Below are 23,636 nucleotides of genomic sequence, written 5' to 3' on the forward strand. Positions count from 1 at the left end.
TTCCTCTTTCTCAGCCTTTTTATTTTACGCTTGGTCTGAATAATATCTCGATTTATCCAAGGATTTAGGCGCTGTTTTCGAACTACTTTTAAAGGGACAAAGTGCTCCGTACAGTACTTTACAGTCTCCTCAAAACGTTGCCATGAAAGGTCAGCATTATTTTCGATTATACCAAGTTGTGTATCTAAATAATCTATAATCGCAACATCATCTGCCTTAGTGAAATCTCTAATTGTTTTAACTGTTCTGTGATCTTGGTGCTTCTGCGCAGGAACTTTCCAGCAAAAAGATATCAGCTTGTGATCTGATATACCAGGCTCGACCGTTGTTGTTCCATCAGAAAATACTTCGCTCAGGAATAGAAGATCGAGAATATTATTTCCACGGGTGTCACTATAAACAGCCTGCTGGAGGCCCAGGCTGAACATAATATCTATCGCCAAGTCACCAGAAACCGATGAAGCATAGTTTAAACGATTCCAGTTTAGACACGGTAGATTAAAGTCACTTGCTATTATTAAGTTTTTTCCCTTTATTTTCAGAAGATGATCATACAGCTGATGCATAAAAGAGTCATCAGCCCCTGGGGCCCGATATACAGAGCACAAAAAAAAACGACATTCCCAGATAGATACCTTCAAGAGTAAACTGTCGTGTTCCTTGATTTGATCTGCAACTGTTACATGAACACTGGATTTTGTTATGACTGCAATACCGCCACCGCGAGAAACCCTGTCTTTTCTGTACAGATGATAGTTCGGCGGAACCATTTCGTCGTCGCGAATGGCTTCGTGCAACCAAGTTTCCGAAATGATGCAGACATGGGGGTCATATAACAAAAGCAAATCTTCCAGCTGATCTGATTTATTTACAATACTTCTGGCATTGAATGAGAGAAGCCGGAGCTGGTGCGCCTGCAAAAGCTAGCTTTCGGACGTTGAGCTGTTCGTTCTATAATTTAGTTTGCGGCTCGGTGTACTATCAGTTCCAGAAATCTGTTTACGGGAGTTGGAGGCATCATCCCAAGAAAAATACTGGTCATCAATTCGCTTATTCAATCTCGTCATCAATTCGCAGCTTATCGTGAATCAGCTGAACCTTTTTTCCGCTATCTTTGTCTGCCTTCGCACTAGTCCAAAGCAGTTTGCGTTTGCGCCGCGTGTCAGCGCAGTAATCATTCTGAATAGAAATGTTTGAACCTTTTAGCTTAAATGCGTTCTGCATGACTGAATGTTTTTCCGTGTAGTCCTGGAAATACACGATAATCAGCTTACCATCTGAACTCCTCCCAAGCCTATGTATTCTTGCCACCGACGAACAGCTCAAGCCCAACTTATTCAGAAAGACGTCGTTTAAAACCTTGTCACGTAAGAGCGACAAAGTTTCATTGGGAATTTCCGGAACACCAAAAACTATCAGATTTGATCGCCTACTTCGATCTTCTAGGTCGATCATCTTGGCTTTCTGGGATTTTAGTGTCTCTTCCATTTTACATACAGTTGTGACCAAGGTAGCAGCTGAGCTCGTACTTTCTTGTACGTCTTCTTCCAACTGAGTCAAACGTTTGTCAAAACAATCAACCGCTTTTTCTGTATTTTCAAGGCGCATTTTCAAGTCCGCGATATCATTTCTTATTGCCTGTTGTCCTTCTATCAAGGATTGAAACATTTCTTCAACTGTTGGTCCAGGATTTTCCTCAACATCGCCACACAACATCAGTTTGCAGGAGCAAAAACAATCATAGGCTATACTTATACAAAGTTGAGGATACGGCAGAACAACTAAAAACCTATTGCCACTACGAAACGAACAGTTGTGACCAACCTGTACAAAGAAGATGAGGCGCATGGTGAACGACCTGCGCCAAGCGCTTTCGCCGTGCCCACTGAAGATCCTCGGTTGCGGGACAGTCTTCATAGGGGTAATGGCCGGTGACGTCACGAATCCATGGCTTGGGAAAGGAGGCGGTTCGATGATGACGTTGAGTATCCGAGCTTGATTGCTGATGCTTGGTGTTGTCGATACCGGCGTTAGCGTGGTTGCAGGCGATGAACCTTGCGCTGACAGCAACAGAGCCTGTACAAAGAAGATGAGGCGCATGGTGAAGGACCTGCGCCAAGCGCTTTCGCCGTGCCCACTGGAGATCCTCGGGTGCGGGACAGTCTTTATAGGGGTAATGGCCGGTGACGTCACGAATCCATGGGTTGGGAAAGGAGGCGGTTCGATGATGACGTTGAGTATCCGAGCTTGATTGCTGATGCTTGGTGTTGTCGATACCGGCGTTAGCGTGGTTGCAGGCCATGAACCTTGCGCTGACAGCAACAGAGCCTGTACAAAGAAGATGAGGCGCATGGTGAACGACCTGCGCCAAGCGCTTTCGCCATGCCCACTCACTATTGCTCCGTAGTCAAGGCGTGTTAATATTAGACTTTTGTAGAGCTTTAAAAGGCACCGCCTGTCGCTTCCCCAAGATGTACTTGACAAGAGCTTCAGCAAGTTCATAGACTTGAGGCACTTTGATTTCAGATACTTCGAGTGTGGTACAAAAGCAAGCTTACTGTTAAAAGGATTCCTAGAAATTTGTGTTCATGGCTCACAGATAGCCGTTCTCCATTTAGATCTATTGCGGGGTCCGCCAATATGCCTCTCTTGTTAGAAAATAGGACGCATGTACTTTTTTGTGGGTTTAGTTTGAAACCGTTTTGGTCCGCTCACTTAGATAATTTATTGATGCAAAGCTGTACTTGTCGCTCGCAGATACCTAGGTTACATGATTTGAAGCCTATCTGGATGTCATCCACATATACGGAATAAAACATAGTATGTGGTATGGCAGTCTGGATCGCGTTCATTTTGACAATAAAAAGAGTGCAGCTTAGCACACCACCTTGCGGGACACCAGCCTCTTGCGTAAATGGACGACACAGAACGTTACCAACTCTAACACGGAACGTGCGATTGGAGAGGTAACTCTGAATCACGTTCAGCAAGTTGCCTCGAACTCCCATCTCAGACAGGTCACGGAGGATTCCAAAGCGCCAGGTTGTATCGTAGGCCTTTTCCATATCTAAAAATACTGATAGGAGGAACTGTTTGCGGACAAAGGCATCACGGATATTTGTCTCGATGCGGACAAGGTGATCTGTTGTGTATCTACGCTCCCTAAAACCGCACTGAAAGGGATCAAGTATTTTGTTGCTTTCAAGAAAGTGGATGAGGCGACGGTTAATCATCTTCTCAAATAATTTGCGTAGACAACTAGTGAGAGCTATAGGTCTATAACCGTTGGGTGAGGAAGGGTCCTTGCCCTCTTTGAGAATAGGGATTTCGATTGCTTCTTTCCAGACAGAAGGAATGTATCCGGCAGAGAACATGGGATTGAAGAGTGACAGTAGTGTTTTTTGGGTTTCAGGGTGTAAGTGTCTCATCATCTCATACATTATTCTGTCACTTCCTGGAGCGGACTTGTAGCAACAGTTCAGTGAGGCTTGGAACTCAGCCATTTCAAATCGACGATTGTATACTTCATTGGATGTGCCTTTCCCGCCCAGAGTCATCTGTTCTGCTTCTCGCCGGAATTTTAGGAATGTATCTGTGTAATGAGATGTACTGGAAATGTGCTCGAAATGTGCTCCTAGACAGTCAGCCTGGTCCTCGAGAGTATCCGTTTGCGTGTTTACCAATGGTAGAGGATGAGTTTCGCGGCCTTTTATTTTGTTTACTGTGTTCCAGGCTTTTCTTTCGTCTGTATATGAATTAATACTAGAGATGTATTTCTGCCAGCTTTCCCTTTTGGCAAGGCAGCGCGTTCTTCTACCTTCTGATTTTATTTTCTTGAAGCTGATCAAGTTCTCGGTAGTTGGGCCGTCGCGAAGGCGACTCCAAGCCTTATTTTGATTTTTGCGGGCTTTCTTACACTGCTCATTCCACCAAGGAATACGTCGTTTAGAGGGTGATCCATTCGTTTGAGGGATACATATTGATGCAGCATCTGTTATAAATGCCGTCAAATATGACACTCTATCATCGATTGAGAGAGTACAGATGTCATCCAATGTCAAATGTGTCAGCTCTCTGTATCTTTTCCAGTCAGAACAGTCGACCTTCCAACGGGGCAGATGTGGAGAAAACTTATCGCTTTTTGTTAATTTTAAGATAATTGGGAAATGGTCACTCCCATATGGATTTTTGATCACGTTCCACTCCAGGTAAGGCACTAGTGTACTTGATGTTATGCTTAAGTCAATAGATCAGAACGTTTTGTTTGCCACGCTGTGGAATGTGGGTTCTGTCTTGTTTAGTATGCATGCATTGGAAGATAAAAGGAAGTTTTCTAATAAGCGCCCTCTCGTGTCACAACGAGAACCTCCCCAGAGGGTGTTGTGTGCATTTAAATCGCCTACTACAATGTAAGGTTCGGGGAGTTCTGCGATAAAGCTCTCGAATTCTGTTCTGGAAAGTTGATGGCTCGGAGGAATGTAGAGAGAGCAAACAGTAACTAGCTTATCAAATAGCACGGCTCTGATTGCCACTGCCTCAAGGGGCGTTTGCAGATGTAAATGCTTACAAGCGATGTCCTTATCAACTATGATAGCAACACCGCCTGACGAGGCGTAGGCGTCACTGCGATCTTTGCGGTAAATGGCATACTGTTTGAGAAAGTTAGTATGTGAAAGATTGAGGTGTGTCTCTTGTACACACAGCACCCTTGGATTAAACTTGCGAAGTAGTTCCTTAATGTCATCAAGATTGTGTATTAGACCTCTCACATTCCAATGCATTACCTGTGTGGCCATATTGAAAGTGTTTTATGGTGCGTGTCAAGAGATGTGGATTGGATTGGCTCAAGGGACCTTTCCAGGCCCCTGGATGCGGGGTATTTCTTTTTTCTTGACGCGCTCCAGGGAGCAACGCCGTTCCTTCGGCGTCTGAGACGCCGGAGAAGTTTTTGTTACTTCCATCGCCTCGTCAGAGGCGCTGGATGACGCCCGCTCAGCGGGCACGCGTGGGGGTTTTTCGGGCCTGTCCGCACGAGCAGTGGCCCTGGGACCGGCAGGCTCGGATGTCTGCTGGCCCTTCGTGGTAGGTGGCGGAAGAGCAGTGGCTGCTCCCGCCAGGGGGGCTGATGGCGTAACCGCCGTCACACTCCGTGTGACTTGCGCGGCCGCCAGAAGATGTGGCGCTCCCCCCGGCGCGTCACATCACTGTAGGACGGATTCGATTGGTTGTGGACACTAAAACGCTTGCGCGCTTATGGAAAAGAGATGTATAATTTTACCTTCAGTTCGATTATTTGTTTTTCTTTCTTCCATGGCGGGCACGATCGCGAATAGGCGGGGTGGTCTCCGTCACAGTTAGCGCAGTGGGTTGTGGAAGAACAGTTGTCTGAAGCGTGGTCTTTAGATGCACATTTTGCACAAGTGGCACGCCCTCGGCAGCTCTGAGACCCATGCCCAAACGCTGACACTTGAAGCATCGGCGCGGATTGGGAATGTACGGTCGTACGCAGGTTACCATTATCCTTCAAGAAAAAAGTGTATAACATCTGTGTCTTACCAGTACTAACCTACGGGCAGAAACCTGGAGGCGTACGAAAAGGGTTCTACTTAAATTGAGAACGACGCAACAAGCTATCGAAAGAATAATGGTCGGTGTAACGTTAAGGGATAAGTAGAGAGCAGAGAGGGTGAGGCAACAAACGCGTGTTAACATCATCATCATCATCATATTCATGGCCACTGCAAGGACGAAGGCCTCTCCCTGCGATCTCCAATTATCTCTGTCCTGTGCCAACCGATTCCAACTAGCACCCGCATATCTCTTAATTTCGTCGCACCATCTAGTCTTCTGCCGTCCTCTACTATGCTTCCCTTCTCTTGGTACCCATTCCGTCACCCTAATGGTCCAACAGTTATCTAGTCTGAAGTTCAGTGTTTGACGGAAGCCCGTCTGGTCGGGATGAAACATGGTTAAAAGGTTAACAAAAACCCGGGGCACTTCGCCGACCAGATAAAGATTTAAAAGAAAAGAAGACGTTTCGGCTCCCACACGGGAGCCTTGTTCACAGGTAAAATAAACAAAAGTGCTCGAGCAGCTCGCTTAAATAGTCTAGAACACGTGACGCAGGCAGCGCGCATACACTGACGGCAGATTGCCATCGCTCCTGTTCAGAGTGTGTGGCGTAGTCTGGATCATGAGGGACTCAAGATAAAGGCGTCGAGATAGCCCTTTTTCCCTGGCAAGGACACGTGCCTTCCCCCAGTCGATTGCGTGGCCGCTTGAAGTGGCATGCTCAGCCAAGGCACTGGATTTCACATTTTCTTTTTTGACGTCATAATTGTGCTGTTTAAGACGCCTTTCAAAGTCACCAGTTTCGCCAATATACACGTAGTCGCAATCCGCGCATGGGACAACGTACACAACACCTGGGAATTTCTCTTTTGGTAATTTGTCCTTAACATTGACGAGTGATTGCCGTAGTTTCTGGTTTGATTTGTGTGCCACTTGAACATTGTATGAACGCAGAATACGGCTTAGAGCTTCACTCGTGGATGGGATATAGGGTATTCCGGCGCGCTTTTGACTAGAGGCAGCATGGGGTAACTGTGGACGTGCCATTTGTCGTTCGACAGCATTTAAGAAAGAGCACGGGTAACCACAGGCTGATAGTTCCCGCCGTACCACGCTTACGTCGGCTGCGTAGTCTTCTTGTCTCGTGCAGATTTTCTCCGCGCGTCGTAGAAGCGTCGAAACCACTGCCCTTTTGTGAGAAGCAGGTTGCAAGGAGCCGAAATGCAAGTAGCGTCCTGTGTGAGTTGGCTTTCTGTAAACTGCGAACGACAAAGTAGGCCCCTTTCTTTCAATCAGCATATCAAGGAACGGAAGCTTGCCGTCGACTTCCTCTTCTACCGTGAACTGGATCGCTGCTTCCATGCTGTTCAGGTGTGAAGTGAACGACTGAACTGCTTCTTTATGAATGATGCAAAAACAGTCGTCCACGTAGCGAAAGAATGCCTTCGGAGCAGGGCTGAACGAAGCGAGTGCTCGACTTTCAAGTGCTTCCATTGTCAAGTTAGCGGCGGTTACCGATATAGAAGCTCCCATAGCCGTTCCGTGGACCTGTTTGTAGAAACACTCTTGGAACGTAAAGTACGTATTTGCTAAACAGAACTGTAACAGCCGAGCCAGGTCCGGTGCATCAATGGGCGATCTCTCGGGTAGAGTGGCATCCGACTCCAGAGCGGTACTGCATACATCCACGGCCAGTTCCGTTGGCACACTAGTAAAAAGCGATTTCACGTCAAAAGAGACCAGGATGTCGTTTTTGTCCAGTACGACGTCACGGACTTTGTCCATCAAGTCGTAGGAATTGCGTATGTGAGTGGCACGTTGTCCGACGAGGGGCGAAATGACACGATGTAAAAATCCTGATAGCTTGTGCAGGGGTGAACGCGTGAAATCTACAATTGGACGCATGGGAACGCCTGGCTTGTGAACCTTGGGGAGCCCATAAAGAGCAGGGGCCGAACCATTATGACAAAGTAATGTAAAATACAGTGACTTGCGTTCAGGGGGGACCACACGAAAGACATCGGCCAGAAGCTTCTGGTAGTCTCTTTGCACCTTGGGTGTTGGATCCCGGTCAAGTTGAACATACGTATTCGTGTCTTCTAACAGCGTCAACATCTTCTGGGAGTAGTCGACCTTGTCCAACAGAACAGTCGCGTTCCCTTTGTCTGCGGGAAGGATCACGACCTTGCAGTTGCCGCGAAGCCTCTTCACCGCTTGACGCTCTTCTGAAGACAGGGCCGAAGAAGGGGGGCCCCGCAGTCTGGAGAGAACAGACACAACACGAGTGCGGGCCTCATCACGGTGCGCGGGATCAACTTGGCTAACGGCGTTCTCCACGGCACATACAAACTTCTTTTTATCCCTTGCAGCTCCGGCGTTGAAGTTGAGGCCAAGGCTGAGGACCGAAAGCTCAGTTTTGTCTGGTTTGTACGAGGACATGTTGAGAACCGTGCACTTTCCTGCTTTGCGCTGAACGTCGCTTCGCTGGGCTTGAAGTCTGCGAATCTTGTTGTCGTGCGACAGATCATCTTTGCGTGCACGAAGGCTTGCTTGAAAATTGGCATGTAGCTGCACGCTTGCGAAATCGTTAGGCAAGCGAAACTCCAGCTGACCTGCTTCTCACAAAAGGGCAGTGGTTTCGACGCTTCTACGACTCGCGGAGAAAATCTGCACGAGACAAGAAGACTACGCAGCCGACGTAAGCGTGGTACGGCGGGAACTATCAGCCTGTGGTTACCCGTGCTCTTTCTTAAATGCTGTTGAACGACAAATGGCACGTCCACAGTTACCCCATGCTGCCTCTAGTCAAAAGCGCGCCGGAATACCCTATATCCCATCCACGAGTGAAGCTCTAAGCCGTATTCTGCGTTCATACAATGTTCAAGTGGCACACATTCCAAACCAGAAACTACGGCAATCACTCGTCAATGTTAAGGACAAATTACCAAAAGAGAAATTCCCAGGTGTTGTGTACGTTGTCCCATGCGCGGATTGCGACTACGTGTATATTGGCGAAACTGGTGACTTTGAAAGGCGTCTTAAACAGCACAATTATGACGTCAAAAAAGAAAATGTGAAATCCAGTGCCTTGGCTGAGCATGCCACTTCAAGCGGCCACGCAATCGACTGGGGGAAGGCACGTGTCCTTGCCAGGGAAAAAGGGCTATCTCGACGCCTTTATCTTGAGTCCCTCATGATCCAGACTACGCCACACACTCTGAACAGGAGCGATGGCAATCTGCCGTCAGTGTATGCGCGCTGCCTGCGTCACGTGTTCTAGACTATTTAAGCGAGCTGCTCGAGCACTTTTGTTTATTTTACCTGTGAACAAGGCTCCCGTTTGGGAGCCGAAACGTCTTCTTTTCTTTTAAATCTTTATCTGGTCGGCGAAGTGCCCCGGGTTTTTGTTAACCTTTTAACCATGTTTCATCCCGACCAGACGGGCTTCCGTCAAACACTGAACTTCATTAACCTTCGTCAGGCGTATGGCCAACCCATCGTTCAGCAGATTCGCCAGTTCGTATCACTGTCGACGCGAATGGCAGCTTTCCGCGGCCACCTCAAGTTTAACTCTAAATGCAAGACTCTGGGTTTGATCCCTCGTTCACTACGTCTGGGAAGACCTGTATCGACACGCTTTGGTCTCAGCGTCATCGCCAAAGCTGAGCGGCAACTCTTACAAGCACGGATCCAAGACTGCCGGGAAAAAGTAAGAACTCTGGAGAACCAAGCTTTCTTTGCCCGCCGTCAGCTGGAGTTTCGCTTGCCTAACGATTTCGCAAGCGTGCAGCTACATGCCAATTTTCAAGCAAGCCTTCGTGCACGCAAAGATGATCTGTCGCACGACAACAAGATTCGCAGACTTCAAGCCCAGCGAAGCGACGTTCAGCGCAAAGCAGGAAAGTGCACGGTTCTCAACATGTCCTCGTACAAACCAGACAAAACTGAGCTTTCGGTCCTCAGCCTTGGCCTCAACTTCAACGCCGGAGCTGCAAGGGATAAAAAGAAGTTTGTATGTGCCGTGGAGAACGCCGTTAGCCAAGTTGATCCCGCGCACCGTGATGAGGCCCGCACTCGTGTTGTGTCTGTTCTCTCCAGACTGCGGGGCCCCCCTTCTTCGGCCCTGTCTTCAGAAGAGCGTCAAGCGGTGAAGAGGCTTCGCGGCAACTGCAAGGTCGTGATCCTTCCCGCAGACAAAGGGAACGCGACTGTTCTGTTGGACAAGGTCGACTACTCCCAGAAGATGTTGACGCTGTTAGAAGACACGAATACGTATGTTCAACTTGACCGGGATCCAACACCCAAGGTGCAAAGAGACTACCAGAAGCTTCTGGCCGATGTCTTTCGTGTGGTCCCCCCTGAACGCAAGTCACTGTATTTTACATTACTTTGTCATAATGGTTCGGCCCCTGCTCTTTATGGGCTCCCCAAGGTTCACAAGCCAGGCGTTCCCATGCGTCCAATTGTAGATTTCACGCGTTCACCCCTGCACAAGCTATCAGGATTTTTACATCGTGTCATTTCGCCCCTCGTCGGACAACGTGCCACTCACATACGCAATTCCTACGACTTGATGGACAAAGTCCGTGACGTCGTACTGGACAAAAACGACATCCTGGTCTCTTTTGACGTGAAATCGCTTTTTACTAGTGTGCCAACGGAACTGGCCGTGGATGTATGCAGTACCGCTCTGGAGTCGGATGCCACTCTACCCGAGAGATCGCCCATTGATGCACCGGACCTGGCTCGGCTGTTACAGTTCTGTTTAGCAAATACGTACTTTACGTTCCAAGAGTGTTTCTACAAACAGGTCCACGGAACGGCTATGGGAGCTTCTATATCGGTAACCGCCGCTAACTTGACAATGGAAGCACTTGAAAGTCGAGCACTCGCTTCGTTCAGCCCTGCTCCGAAGGCATTCTTTCGCTACGTGGACGACTGTTTTTGCATCATTCATAAAGAAGCAGTTCAGTCGTTCACTTCACACCTGAACAGCATGGAAGCAGCGATCCAGTTCACGGTAGAAGAGGAAGTCGACGGCAAGCTTCCGTTCCTTGATATGCTGATTGAAAGAAAGGGGCCTACTTTGTCGTTCGCAGTTTACAGAAAGCCAACTCACACAGGACGCTACTTGCATTTCGGCTCCTTGCAACCTGCTTCTCACAAAAGGGCAGTGGTTTCGACGCTTCTACGACGCGCGGAGAAAATCTGCACGAGACAAGAAGACTACGCAGCCGACGTAAGCGTGGTACGGCGGGAACTATCACCCTGTGGTTACCCGTGCTCTTTCTTAAATGCTGTCGAACGACAAATGGCACGTCCACAGTTACCCCATGCTGCCTCTAGTCAAAAGCGCGCCGGAATACCCTATATCCCATCCACGAGTGAAGCTCTAAGCCGTATTCTGCGTTCATACAATGTTCAAGTGGCACACATTCCAAACCAGAAACTACGGCAATCACTCGTCAATGTTAAGGACAAATTACCAAAAGAGAAATTCCCAGGTGTTGTGTACGTTGTCCCATGCGCGGATTGCGACTACGTGTATATTGGCGAAACTGGTGACTTTGAAAGGCGTCTTAAACAGCACAATTATGACGTCAAAAAAGAAAATGTGAAATCCAGTGCCTTGGCTGAGCATGCCACTTCAAGCGGCCACGCAATCGACTGGGGGAAGGCACGTGTCCTTGCCAGGGAAAAAGGGCTATCTCGACGCCTTTATCTTGAGTCCCTCATGATCCAGACTACGCCACACACTCTGAACAGGAGCGATGGCAATCTGCCGTCAGTGTATGCGCGCTGCCTGCGTCACGTGTTCTAGACTATTTAAGCGAGCTGCTCGAGCACTTTTGTTTATTTTACCTGTGAACAAGGCTCCCGTGTGGGAGCCGAAACGTCTTCTTTTCTTTTAAATCTTTATCTGGTCGGCGAAGTGCCCCGGGTTTTTGTTAACCTTTTAACCAGTTATCTAGTCTGCGCATTACGTGACCTGCCCAGAGCCATTTTTTTCTCTCAATGTCTATTAGAATATCGTCTATACCCGTTTGCTCTCTGATCCAAACCGCTCTCTTTCTGTCTCTTCAAGTTATACCTAGCATTCTTCGTTCCATCACTCTTCGCGTGGTCCTTAACTTGTTCTCAAGCTTCTTTGTCAGTCTCCAAGTCTCTGCGCCATATGTCAGCACCGGTAAAATGCACTGATTGTATACTTTCATTTTCAATGATAATGGTAAGCTCCCACTCAGGAGCTCACGATGTCTGCCGTATGCGATCCAACCCATTTTTATTCTTCTGTGAATTTCTTTCTCATGGTCAGGGTTCCCTGTGATTTGTTGACCTAGGTAAACGTGCTCCTTCACAGACTCTAGAAGTTGACTAACGATCTTGAGCTCTTGTTCTTTTGCCCGGTTATTTATCATTGTCTTCTGCATATTAATCTTCACCCCCACTCTTACACTCTCCCTGTTAAGGTCCTCAATCATTTGTTGTAACTCGTCCGCAGTGTTGCTGAATAGAACAATGTCATCGGCAAACCGAATGTTGCTGAGGTGTTCGCCGTCGATCCCTACTCCTAAACCTTCCCAGTTTAATAGCTCGAATACTTCTTCCAAGCACGCAGTGAATAGCATTGCAGAGATTGTGTCTACTTGTCTGACTCCTTTCTTCATGGGTGTGAAAAAACTGCCTTTTTCGCTTCGGATAGTCTTTCCGACTTTCAAGTGCTCCCGTTCGGTCTCTTCTCTGCTCCAGCAACTTTCCAACGGATTATGGACACTGTGCTGGCCGACCTGAAGTGGAAAAGCTGTCTCGTCTTCCTAGATGAGGTGGTCGTTTTTTCAACCAGATTTTCCGAGCATCTTATCGGACTACGTCAAGTACTTGATGCAATCCGAGCGGCTAACCTTACACTCAAGCGTCAGAAATGCCACTTCGGCTACCAAGAGCTGTAGTTTCTCGGTCACATCGCGAGCGCGGAAAGCGTCCGTCCCGATTTCTAAAAAACTGCCGCTGTGGCCGTTTTTCCAACCCCTGGTGATAAGAAAAGTGTCCTACGCTTCATGGGTCTGTGCGCGTACTACGGGCGCTTTATAAGCAATTTTTCAAAGGTTGCTGAACCACTTACTCGTCTCACAAGAGACGATATGTCGTTCGTTTGGATCCCTGAACAAGCAGCAGCTTTCACCGAGATCCGACACCGCCTGACTTCACCGCCCGTTCTGAGACGTTTTGACAAACAGGCCGAGACTGAAACTCACACAGACAACAGTAGCATTGGTCTGGGCGCAGTACTCGTACAACGGCAGGAGAGCGTTGAAAGAGTTAGCGCTTTCCCTAGTCACACTCTATCGCGCCAAGAGTCCAACTACACCACTACGGAGAAAGATTGCCTTGCCTTCGTATGGGCCCTTGCAAAGTTTCGACCTCAACTTTACGGCCGCCCATTCAAGGTCGTGACAGATCACCACTCGTTGTGCTGCCTCGCAAACTTCAGGGATCCTTCTGGACGACTAGCACGGTGGAGCCTGCGCCTGCCAGAATAAGACGTAACCATCGCGTACAACTCCGGGCGCACACACGAAGACGCCGAAACGATGCCATGTGCGCCTGTTGAACCTGCGGTCAAAACACTAAGCACGACAGTGCTTTCCTTGGGGCTGTCATAGGGGCAGATTTGTGCAAACAGCAGCGCGCAGATAAGGAATTACGGCCTACTATCGAACATCTGGAAGGCCGCAACGCGACTCTGCCCCGGCAAGAAGCTCGTGGAGTGTCGTAGTTTGTTCACAACAAGGCTTATTATATAAGAACTCTGCAGCAAGCAAGCAACAAAACCTACCTTTCGGTCATGCCAGCAGAGCTACGTGACGAAATCCTATTCGCCTGCCAAGACGACCCTCCGTCTGGCGACCTAGGCTACACCAGAACGCTTGCTAGAGTGCGCAAATCGTACTATTGGCCGAAACTCGCCACTTGTGTTAAATGGGTATGTCCAAGCCTGTCGTGAATGCCAGCGCCGGAAGTCGCCAGCTGTGAAGCCGGCGGGATTACTAAAACCAATCGACCCACCGCAAAGACCATTTGACCAAGTAGGCATGGATCCCTTGGGCCCGTTTCCTCGGTCATCTTCGGGAAACAAGCGGATAATAATCGCCACAGGTTATTTAACGCGCTATGCTGAAGCAAGGGCTCTGCCTCGAGGCACTGCTTCCGAGGCGGCGCAATTTCTTTTACACAACATTGTGACGTGTCATGGCGCTACATCGTGCGTCATTACCGACTGAGGAACGGCATTTACAGCACGGGTCATTGAAGACGTCTTTCAGTTAAGTTACACGACTGCCTTTCATCCGCAGACAAATGGCCTGACCGAAAGGTTTAACAAAACGATGACTGACATGCTATCGAGGTACGTAGACGTGCAGCACAAAACGTGGGATGAAGTACTTCCGTATACTTGGCGATTGCGTACAACACCGCCACGCAGAAGGACACACGCTTCACGTCCTTCTACCTTGTTTACGGTCGTTAAGGCGGGACCATGCTTGATGCAATGCTCCCATGCGACAGCTTTGATCATCTTGACAAAGACGCTGAGCTCTTCGTGCACCGTGCCGAGGAAGCACGCCAACTGGCTCACACGAATATAAGAAACAACAGTGCATCGACACACGACACTACAGCCTCCGCCATCGGCAAGTCGAGTACCAGCCAGGAGATCATCAGGTTCTGGTCTGGACTCCTGTGCGCTGCAAAGGCCTATCCGAAAAACTTCTCAGCGGTACTTCAGACCTTACCAAGTGCTGCGGTGAGAGAGTGACGTCATTTACGAAATCCTTCCTGACGGAAACCAACCAACTCGACGTCGGAAGACACTATTCGAGATTGTCCACATTGTGCGGTTGGAACAATAACTTTTTTAGGTTTGTAGCGCAGCTCAGAACGAGCAAAAAGGAAGGTGGAAAGGGTAATGAAAAAAAACCGGAGAACTTCGCTGGGCCCGACACTGGGGAAATTTCTGCGGATCCGACACTGCGGAAGTGCCAGTTGCGTGAACTTCGCGGCCGCCATTCCGAGAGAAGACGGACTCCTGGAAACATTCTATACTCGCCGGAAGACTTGGACCTACCAGAACACATCCACAACACTTCGGCGTTGGGACCTCAGTTCGCGGTGGAATCTAGTAAACCACCTGGAGATGCTGCCAATGGTGAGGCAGATTTCCAAGCTCGCGGCGGAGGAGGGCGCGTCGCGCGTTATTTCCGAAGGTGTAGGGGCCGCATCCCGCTCTAGACAAGCACTTCCGAAGTTTTCTTCGTAACGTGTAGCTAACTATCTGCGTGGCAATTCGATTTGCGTGTTACCGGCAGATAAAGTAGGCGCGTTCTGTGTACTCTCAGAAGGGAATTTTCATGCAAGAGCTGGTCAGACAATTTCCGCTGCTATTAAGCGACAGCATACAGTGTCCTTAAGTAAGGTAAAAGCTAATGTGAAAAAACATTGCAAGGAGCATAACTTGGACAAAATGTTGAAAAACATCGCCAGCAGCAAGCGAGATCACCTAGAGGTGTTTTTTCAGCGCGAGAACACACAAACATGACGTACCCTTGAGGGTTATTGTTTAGTAAAAGTACATTTGGCAGAAGTATATCGCGTTGTTTCTGCAACCCAAGCAAAACGTTTGGTTACGAACCTTTTTTAGAAGAATGCGTCATTCTAGGTCGTAGTCATAATCAGCTCAGAAAAGAAATCATTGAAGCAAAAGCTATCATAGGTCTTGGCCATGCATGCATAAGCTCACCTTCGCTATAGTTATCAAGCAATGAATTGGCCTATCTCTCACTGCAGCCACAGGCTGTCTGAATATGTTTTTTTCACATGGTTAATTTTGGTTTTGTTGCTTGGTTTTGTGTTGTTGTCTTTTCATGTCACATGGTTCGCTGAGTGTATAAGTAGCCTGCTGAGTCACGGAATAAACCATCGGTTGGAAGTTAGCGCTCACCCTGTTCGCCGTTACTTTTCATTACCCCTTCCACCTTCCTTTTTGCTCATTCTGAGCTGCGCTACAAGCCTAAAAAAGTAATGATATGCCAACTCACCATAACTGCTACGCTTTTGAAACCATACCGCACGCAATTACCACCATAGTTTCTCGACCAAATGTTTCCTTCGCTTTATTTATTTTTGCGGCAGACAATCGTTTAGTGTCTCAGTGACCCTATTGCGCGTTATATGAAGCGTCAGCCAGCGTTTGTGCCTGCATGTTTCTTTGCGCGTGTACTTAATTCTACTTTCGCCCTGCAGTGTGTGTTGTGTATCTTTTAGCATCGAGTCAATGCTCTTCCGAAGGGAGACAATAATCCACACCTTGCAACCGGCGCCGCAGAATTGGAAAGCAGAAGAAAACAAGCGCCAGTCCACGCGCCATGTGCCGGCACCTGCTTTGTCACGAAGATCCTCCGACCCGTGCGCGGCCGCTTGAATTTTTCGTGTGTTCAGTCGACGGTCTGAGATGCTACATATATATATATATATATATATATATATATATATATATATATATATATATATATATATATATATATATATATATATATGTGTGTGTGTGTGTGTGTGTGTGTGTGTGTGCGTGGGCTATACTGGTCGCTTCCCTCCCCCCCCCGCCCTCTATTGAAGGTAGACTTTAAGCCCTGGAGAGGCCCCATCGCATTCCTCATGTAGAATTTCGTGGACAGCAGATACCTGTGAACGCAGAAAATAAATTTTCGGGCATCACACTAGACATAAAGCTTACTTCCGTCCTACACATAACATATCTTAGGAACAAATGTCTGAAAACAATGAACATTCCTAAAATTTTGTCGCTACATGGGGTAATGATATGAAATGCGTCATTAACATCTATAAAAGCCTCATACTCATACGCTTAGACTAGGGAGCCATAGTGGCCAGTCTGCTACTCCAAGCGCCTAGAAGATGCTGAACCTTGAGCACAACCTTCGTATCCACTTGGCAAGCGGCGCCTTCAGGACAAGTCCTGTGGCGAGCCTCTACGTAAACTGAAGTGGGGCTTGGGTACGGGCTTGTTGGTATTCCATTGTAAACTTGACTTACAGTGCGTACATAGACAAAATGACCGAAATAACGGCGAAGACAAGCGCTGACTTCCAAATGAATTTTTATTTCGAATGACAAGCATATATAACCAGGACACCAAGACAAGAATACCCCCTCCAAAACACCAAGCCAGCATGAGTACGCATTCAAAATTCAAACTAATTATAACCGCCTCCTTAAGAGGAACGGCAACGCATCTGCGGTCTCAGGAAAACAGGTTCTTTGTCGGCTAATGTAATTGACGGCTTACTAACCGAATCACCCTCAGCGATCGTGGCTGCTTCAATGATAAGCCTAGGGTTTTCATTAGGATGCCTAGCCGACATAATTGTCTTTTCAAAGAACGGGATACATCCGCATTTTGCGCAATGGACACTTAGAAACCGCTCTCGCCCTTTGCGCACTTTATTGCTGTTCTCGCGTCTAACATTTACACATTTGTCTGTAAACCCTATACAAGATAGACCACATTTCAAGAGTATCTTTTAAACTACACCTTTCGAACAATCCGAATACTTTTTTTGTTGTGATTGATACTGCAAGAACTACGTCCCTTAGCAACAGGATTAGTTCTAACGCAAATCTGTACAAGGTTTCCAGGCGCAGAAGAAACATCGACGCCGGCTCCTTTTCCTATTTTTGTTAAGTCTGTCAGAGATACCATGGATGTAAGGGAGAACAGCAGTTTCATTTCTTCGATCATGTACCTGAGCCTCAATGCTCTGAAGATCATGGTTTAACCTATCACACAACTTTTCTGAGACTGAGCCAAGATACTCGCAAGGGTACCCAGCCGTGTTCAAGCGAACGATCTGCAAACTGAAACATGGTTTTATTGCACCATAGCAGGATTTAGCGTATTATGCAAGCAAGCATGAATTATACCTGTCCTCTTAATCAATTTTGAATGGACGGATGCATAGGATAATAGAGGCTTATTGGCATGCGCGTCATACATCCAGCATACATGATTCCGAGTAAAGGATAGTTTCAGATCTAGACAGCTAAGGGACCCATTCTCTCAGAGTTCATGCGTGAGTGAGAGTGGAGCTGGGCATTCTTGAAACAGAACCAACGTCTGCCGAACAGAGGCCACAACACAGCTGTTCTCCAGTTAAACATAATCAGAAAAACATCCACAAAACGAAAGGCTTTCCCGATTTCTGTATTGCCCAACCGTGACTCGACGTACCCGTCTAGGTGAACCAAAAATAAATCGATCAATAAGGGAGCGATACAATAACCTATACATATCCCGCTTTTCATTGGCACAGCAATTATAAGGACACTCCCAGCGCATTTGTGCCGTCAGCGTCGCCGTGAGGTTCCGTATAAAGTCCAAGGGCTATAAAATCATCGAAGCGCGCCGTACGCTGTATGTGCGAGTGAAAGTGTGAGAGTGTGAGTCGACGAACGTGGCTCAATCCCGCGTGTGCGAGCGAGGTAGGCAGGCCGGAAGCGCGTCCTCAGCTGTTGCCTGCGAGGCACGTGGTTGAGGTGAGAGAGGGGAGGGGGGGGGCGTTCTTCCCCAGCGGTTGCCACTTACGGCGCTGCCGTGCGGGCGCCGTACCTTGAAAGCGATCTGCGATGTGTGCAGAGTGTGCGTAGTGCCGGTAGCTTTGTATGCGCTGTGCTTTCGAGGTTTGGTTCACATTGGAAGCGAGAGATGCACGAAGGTCAATTCGATCGCTACTGCTGCCGCGATTCCTCACTCCAGCATTTTGACAGCGAGTTTCCGCGCTCATCGAGCGAGATGTGTTCATGTTTATCTGTGCGCGCGTGACACCGTGCTTGTTAGTTTAGTTAAAACACGTTGGCGGGCTAGTTCGTTTGAATCTATGGTAGAATGTGTAAGCGCGACTGAACGAGGGCGTAGAAAAAAGACATAGACACAGAGACAGCGCTGTCTCTGTATGTGTCTGTTTCTGTCTATGTCTGCGTTCAGTCGCGCTTACATATCATGTCATCGTTAATTTAGTTAGTAAGCGAATGTTTACAAGTTTATACGGCCGATAAAACTGCTATCCCACTGTCGCAATTGGTGCTTCAATTTATGGGTGAAACTGCGACGTTATTGAAGGAAGTGGTTCCCTTTCCATTCGGCGAAGGTCTGCGAAGATAATGAATGGTCTCTGCATCTTCAACGATCATACCCCAGTTTCACATATTTTCTGACTGTTAAGGCGAACGGTGAACTTCCTTCCTACATAACCGGGCAAATTACGTGATATTAGGTACACTGTTTAACAATCGACCAGCAGCGAGAGAACCCTTCTCAATGGGTGCAGGAAAAGCGTGGAAATGGTTGTTTCACTCTTTGACCAAAGTGTAATGTAGCAATGCCATTGCCAGTGGCAACTGATAGAGTCTTGGCACATCATTTGCAGAAGTGACAAAGCACGCTCCAGAGGAACATATTAAAATGTATTTTCTAGAACTCCAATCCAATTACTCGTGCACAGATTTTTACACTGACGCTTATAAGTCGCATGCCGGGATGTCTTATGCAGTAGTCGGTCTATCGTACACGGAACCCCACGTACTGCACCCGGAAAGAAGCTCCCTTCCTGTCGAGTCTTTCTGTGTCCTCGTCTTAAAACGTAGCACTGGATTACTTTCGCAAGAAAGAAAAATGAGCAAGTAATTTTACGGCTGAGGCCTATGCACTATTGTGAGGCATATATGGAAATAAAACCTTAAAAGAAAAAGTTCACAGGCCCCCTAAGCGCTGTAAAAGCCATAATGTCCCTCTGTAAACGCAAAACTCCCGTTCTTATTGAGCTAGATGTTCCGTTCTGTGTAGAGCATATATATATATATATATATATATATATATATATATATATAACCAGCATGTCATTTTATGCTGGGTACCTGACTATACAGGCATTTAAGGTGATGTGCTAGCAGACCAAATAACCACATCAATTACATCGCAACCTATTGATCCTACCGCTGCTGTTCGTGTCACAGATCTGGAGCCTCTCTTACGATAGTAACTGCGAAGCCAGTTTTTGGCCACGCTTGTGGGATGCTAAAACAAATAAAAGCCTTCACATGATTAAGTCACACTTAGGTTTCTGGCCCTCCACAACGAAAACGCGACGAACCGATGTCCTATTCTGTCGACTAAGGGCAAGACACACCTATGGCACCAATAATTTTCTACTGACTGAAAACGAACCTCCAACCTGCGGTAGATGTGGTAAGAGGCTGACCGTGCTCCACATATTCGTGTAGTGTCGGGAAGCCGAAGCTGAGAGAAAGACATGTTCCTCTAGCATGTCGCTTTCATATATCCCTTTCCATCCGGTTATTTTCTTGGCGCAGAACCGTTTTTTACCACAAACGCAACTATAAGTTTCTTCAAGTGTTCAATGCTATTCACCCAAGAAATTCGTAGCAAACGCTCTTGCTAGAGGATGCTGCTGCGATAGTTTTTTTTTTTTTTTTTTGTGAAGAACATGCCTCCAGGCCCTTCAGTTTCAAGGGCTTCGATAAGGCAGCAGTGCCTCTCCCAAATCTGCACCACTGAGATATTTTAGTTTATCATAACAGCCATCAGTAATGTCACTTTCACGTTCACAGTACACTTCGTTAGTCATTGCCGCAATTTTATTACACGTACATCTTACGCGCGTCCGCAACGACTGATCTTTTAAGGCCCCCGTACAGCCACGTCACGTCCACCTCACGCTCGATCCACGCATCGCCAACTCATTTCCACTATCTTGGCGCTCACTCTCTTGCCATACTTCGCCCTTGCGCCACAAAACACCTGTCGTCTTTGATTAATGGCTACGGTGTTGGGCTACTAAGTACGAGGTCGCGGGATCCAATCCCGGCCACGGCGGCTGCATTTCGATGATGGCAAAATGCGAAAACACCTATGTAATTAAATTTAGCTGCATGTTAAACAACCTCAGGTGGTCCAAATTTCCGGATTCCCCCACTACGGCGTGCCTCATAATCAAATCGTGGTTTTCGCACGTAAAACCCTATATTTGATGTTTAATTTGCGCCACAAAACACCAAATTCAACAATTAATTCTCTGCAGACGCCAGGATCGCTGAACGACTTCAGAACCGTGCTAGCGCTCGTAGCTCACGTTTCAGAGGAGTTTAGATGAAGCGAAAGCTTATCTCAGCAGTTCCGGCACCTGTGGGAGCCACATGTGCCGCCATATTTGACAACGCTATTAGTTTGCGTAAACAATAAGTACGGTAATCTCGCCCAATACTGTACTTTAGCATAGTGTGCGTAAGCCCATTAACCACAATAACCTACTGAGCTTCATCAATGAGGACAATGCTATTTCTTTACGCTTGTAATGCATTTATGTTTACTTGTAAACGCTATTGTAAAACTGCCGAATGCATGTATCATCCAGTGTTATGTAACACTGTGTGATAGCTCCGCCATGTCATCATGCAGTAAGCAATGTGAAATTTCGACTTTCATCTACCTAATACTTTCTCTGCCTCAGCAGCATCAGCAAAGTAATATTCCAGCATTTTGTTTGCGTTAGCTTCACTTTAGTCTCGCATATGCGATTATTTTTTAACGCGTTCATAGAGGCACAATCTGATATCTTCCCTTCATTTTTCAGACTCCCAACCAGGACGTCCCTTCCGGTGCACGCTCGCGCAATTTCTTAGTGACTGCATCACGTAGATTTTGCTGCGTATGTTGCGGCCATGCATTTGTAACCTTCGAGGCAGGCAAACTCATATAGAAATGGCATCATGCGAACGTCGTAAATGTTTATTTATACGTGTAGGTGGCAGCTTTTGTTTGAAATCACGGAATGTACTGCCCTTCCTTACTAACTATACTGCGCCCGCATAAAATTAAACAAATTAATCAAGAACCGTGTGACGTGAACGTTCACGGTTTGCCCAGCCTCTGAAGATTGGCGTCAGAGATTGGGATTGTTTCAGGCTAGTTATCAGTGTTCCTAAATGTGACGCGCCAGCGTGTCCTATCGTCGTCTAAGGCTTCAGCAGTCATCGGCACAGATGAAACTTGCGTCGGTAAGATCGTCGCTTCTTGCACAGTAGTGGCAAGCATGTCTCCGTCGACATCGTCTGAAAGATACACGCAGGTTCACGAGCGTTCAGTCCCTACTCCGTTTTTTATTAAATAGGCAGCTGATATTGTCGACGAATTATATTATGAATCTGTTTAATAAACTATCGCCATAACACCAAGGCACTGATATAGAGCGGTCGTGATATAGAGGCAACTTTATGTAAAACCATGCTTGCATATGAAACATAAGTCGTTTTTGTGATGACATACTGATATGGGACTTAGCTATAAATTCGACGTCATCAAGCTGACAGACACACTCTACGCCTGGCAATCTTTCGTTCTATCGGCATTCCTAATGGCAAATCAGGTCTGTGGAATCCCTCAAAGCAGAGAAAGTATCATGAATGGGATAAAGTGTCGTTTATCCAAATGTAGCACGAAGCACAAAGGAGGCTCATACGCGTTTCTCAGAAAGAAAGCTTCGCAGTTGTAGAAAAATTCGTCCTGATCTGGGATCCGAACCCGGGACCAACGTATTACCGGGGCGGTCGCTATACCATTTTTCTTCAACTGCGAACCTTCCTTTCTGAGAAACCCGCGTGGGTTTTCTTTGAAGCTTCGTACTACATTCGGGTGAATGACAATGAAATGCAGGAAAGCATATCTTTTGGCTAGATGGTTCATTGCATCAATTGACGTCATAGCGTTGGATTGACACGAACAAGAAAGACGACAGGATGTGCACAGGTCCTGTAGTTTTTCTTGGCCGTGTCAATCAAGCGCTATGACTTCAATTGAATTACAATGTTTCCCTTTTATCATAATTACTCCTCCTTACGGGATTCTGCAGAACTGATTTATCATATTCTGTGTCCTCGCCCTTCGATTACTTCGCCCTCGCGATGCGATCTGCTAACCTAGCTCAGACGGCAAAGCGTCCATCCCGGCTTTCAATCCCGGACCAGGACGCATTTTTCTTCAACTGCGAAGATTTCTTTCTGAGAAACCCGTATGGGTTTCTTTTGTAACTTCGTGCTAGATTCGGGTGGATGACAATGTTTACCTTTCACGACATTCCTTATCCATATTACTCCCGAAGATATCGGTTGAAAATTAGGTGCCAGAAATGCTGCTGGTCTGAACGAAATTTAGGTGTCTTATATCTGAATTTATGTCTTATATCTCTTGTATCAAAAGAGCTGGGCGGCGACAGTTGGATGCAAGACACGCTGAAGTAATATAGAAAACGGAGAGTAGTGTTCATTGCGATCAAAGCATAATCCGAATCACCAGCTTTAGGCCTCCAAGTCTCAAGAGTATTCTCACAACAAACTGCAAATCTAAGCTTCGAGTTATAGAAAGAAATGTCTCACAAAGCGCCATAACATTCTCCTTACTGAGCAGAAGTACGCACGAAGGATGTATGCATGCATGCATATCTCATAAACACGTTCCGCGGACAGACACTAAATGTATATACATGCAGTCAATTAAAATCATAGCAGAAGCTTACAAAGCAACATCGTTCATGTAAAATCGTGCATTGAAATACATTTTTATAAACAATTCCACTTGTCATGCATGAATACGGTTCATACAGTGACAATCAAGATCATAAGAAGCGGACCTGCAAATAACTAGAAATGCTGTTTTGCATCGAAGCAGTTATCGCGACTACACGCGGTAAAAAACGTACGCGCAAAATATTGGTTACAACTTGACACGGAAATTTACGGTGAAAGAACCATGGAAACTAGCTGAATGCATTTTGAGTAATATTGGCATATCAAGTGGAATGCATCACTGTTTTCGTTTTGGGGCTTTACGGGGTGTTCAACACTGCATCGTTTTAAAAATGAAAACAACTCGAGCATATCAACAGGAAACTTGGTATTGATAATGTATACGTTCGGAA

At 47.0% G+C, this 23,636-nt stretch overlaps 1 long non-coding RNA gene across 1 annotated transcript in view; it reads left to right on the forward strand.

Moving 5' to 3' along the window:
• LOC142581781 (uncharacterized) overlaps positions 1-307 on the forward strand; it is a 167,646-nt gene extending 167,339 nt beyond the window's left edge. Inside the window, exon 3 of the long non-coding RNA XR_012828291.1 lies at positions 272-307. This is a non-coding gene — a long non-coding RNA (uncharacterized LOC142581781). The remainder of the gene's footprint in view (positions 1-271) is intronic.
• Positions 308-23,636: the final 23,329 nt, after the last annotated feature.

The sequence above is a fragment of the Dermacentor variabilis genome, chromosome 5, assembly GCF_050947875.1.
Source record: "Dermacentor variabilis isolate Ectoservices chromosome 5, ASM5094787v1, whole genome shotgun sequence".
In the NCBI taxonomy this organism is placed as follows: Eukaryota; Metazoa; Arthropoda; class Arachnida; order Ixodida; family Ixodidae; genus Dermacentor; species Dermacentor variabilis.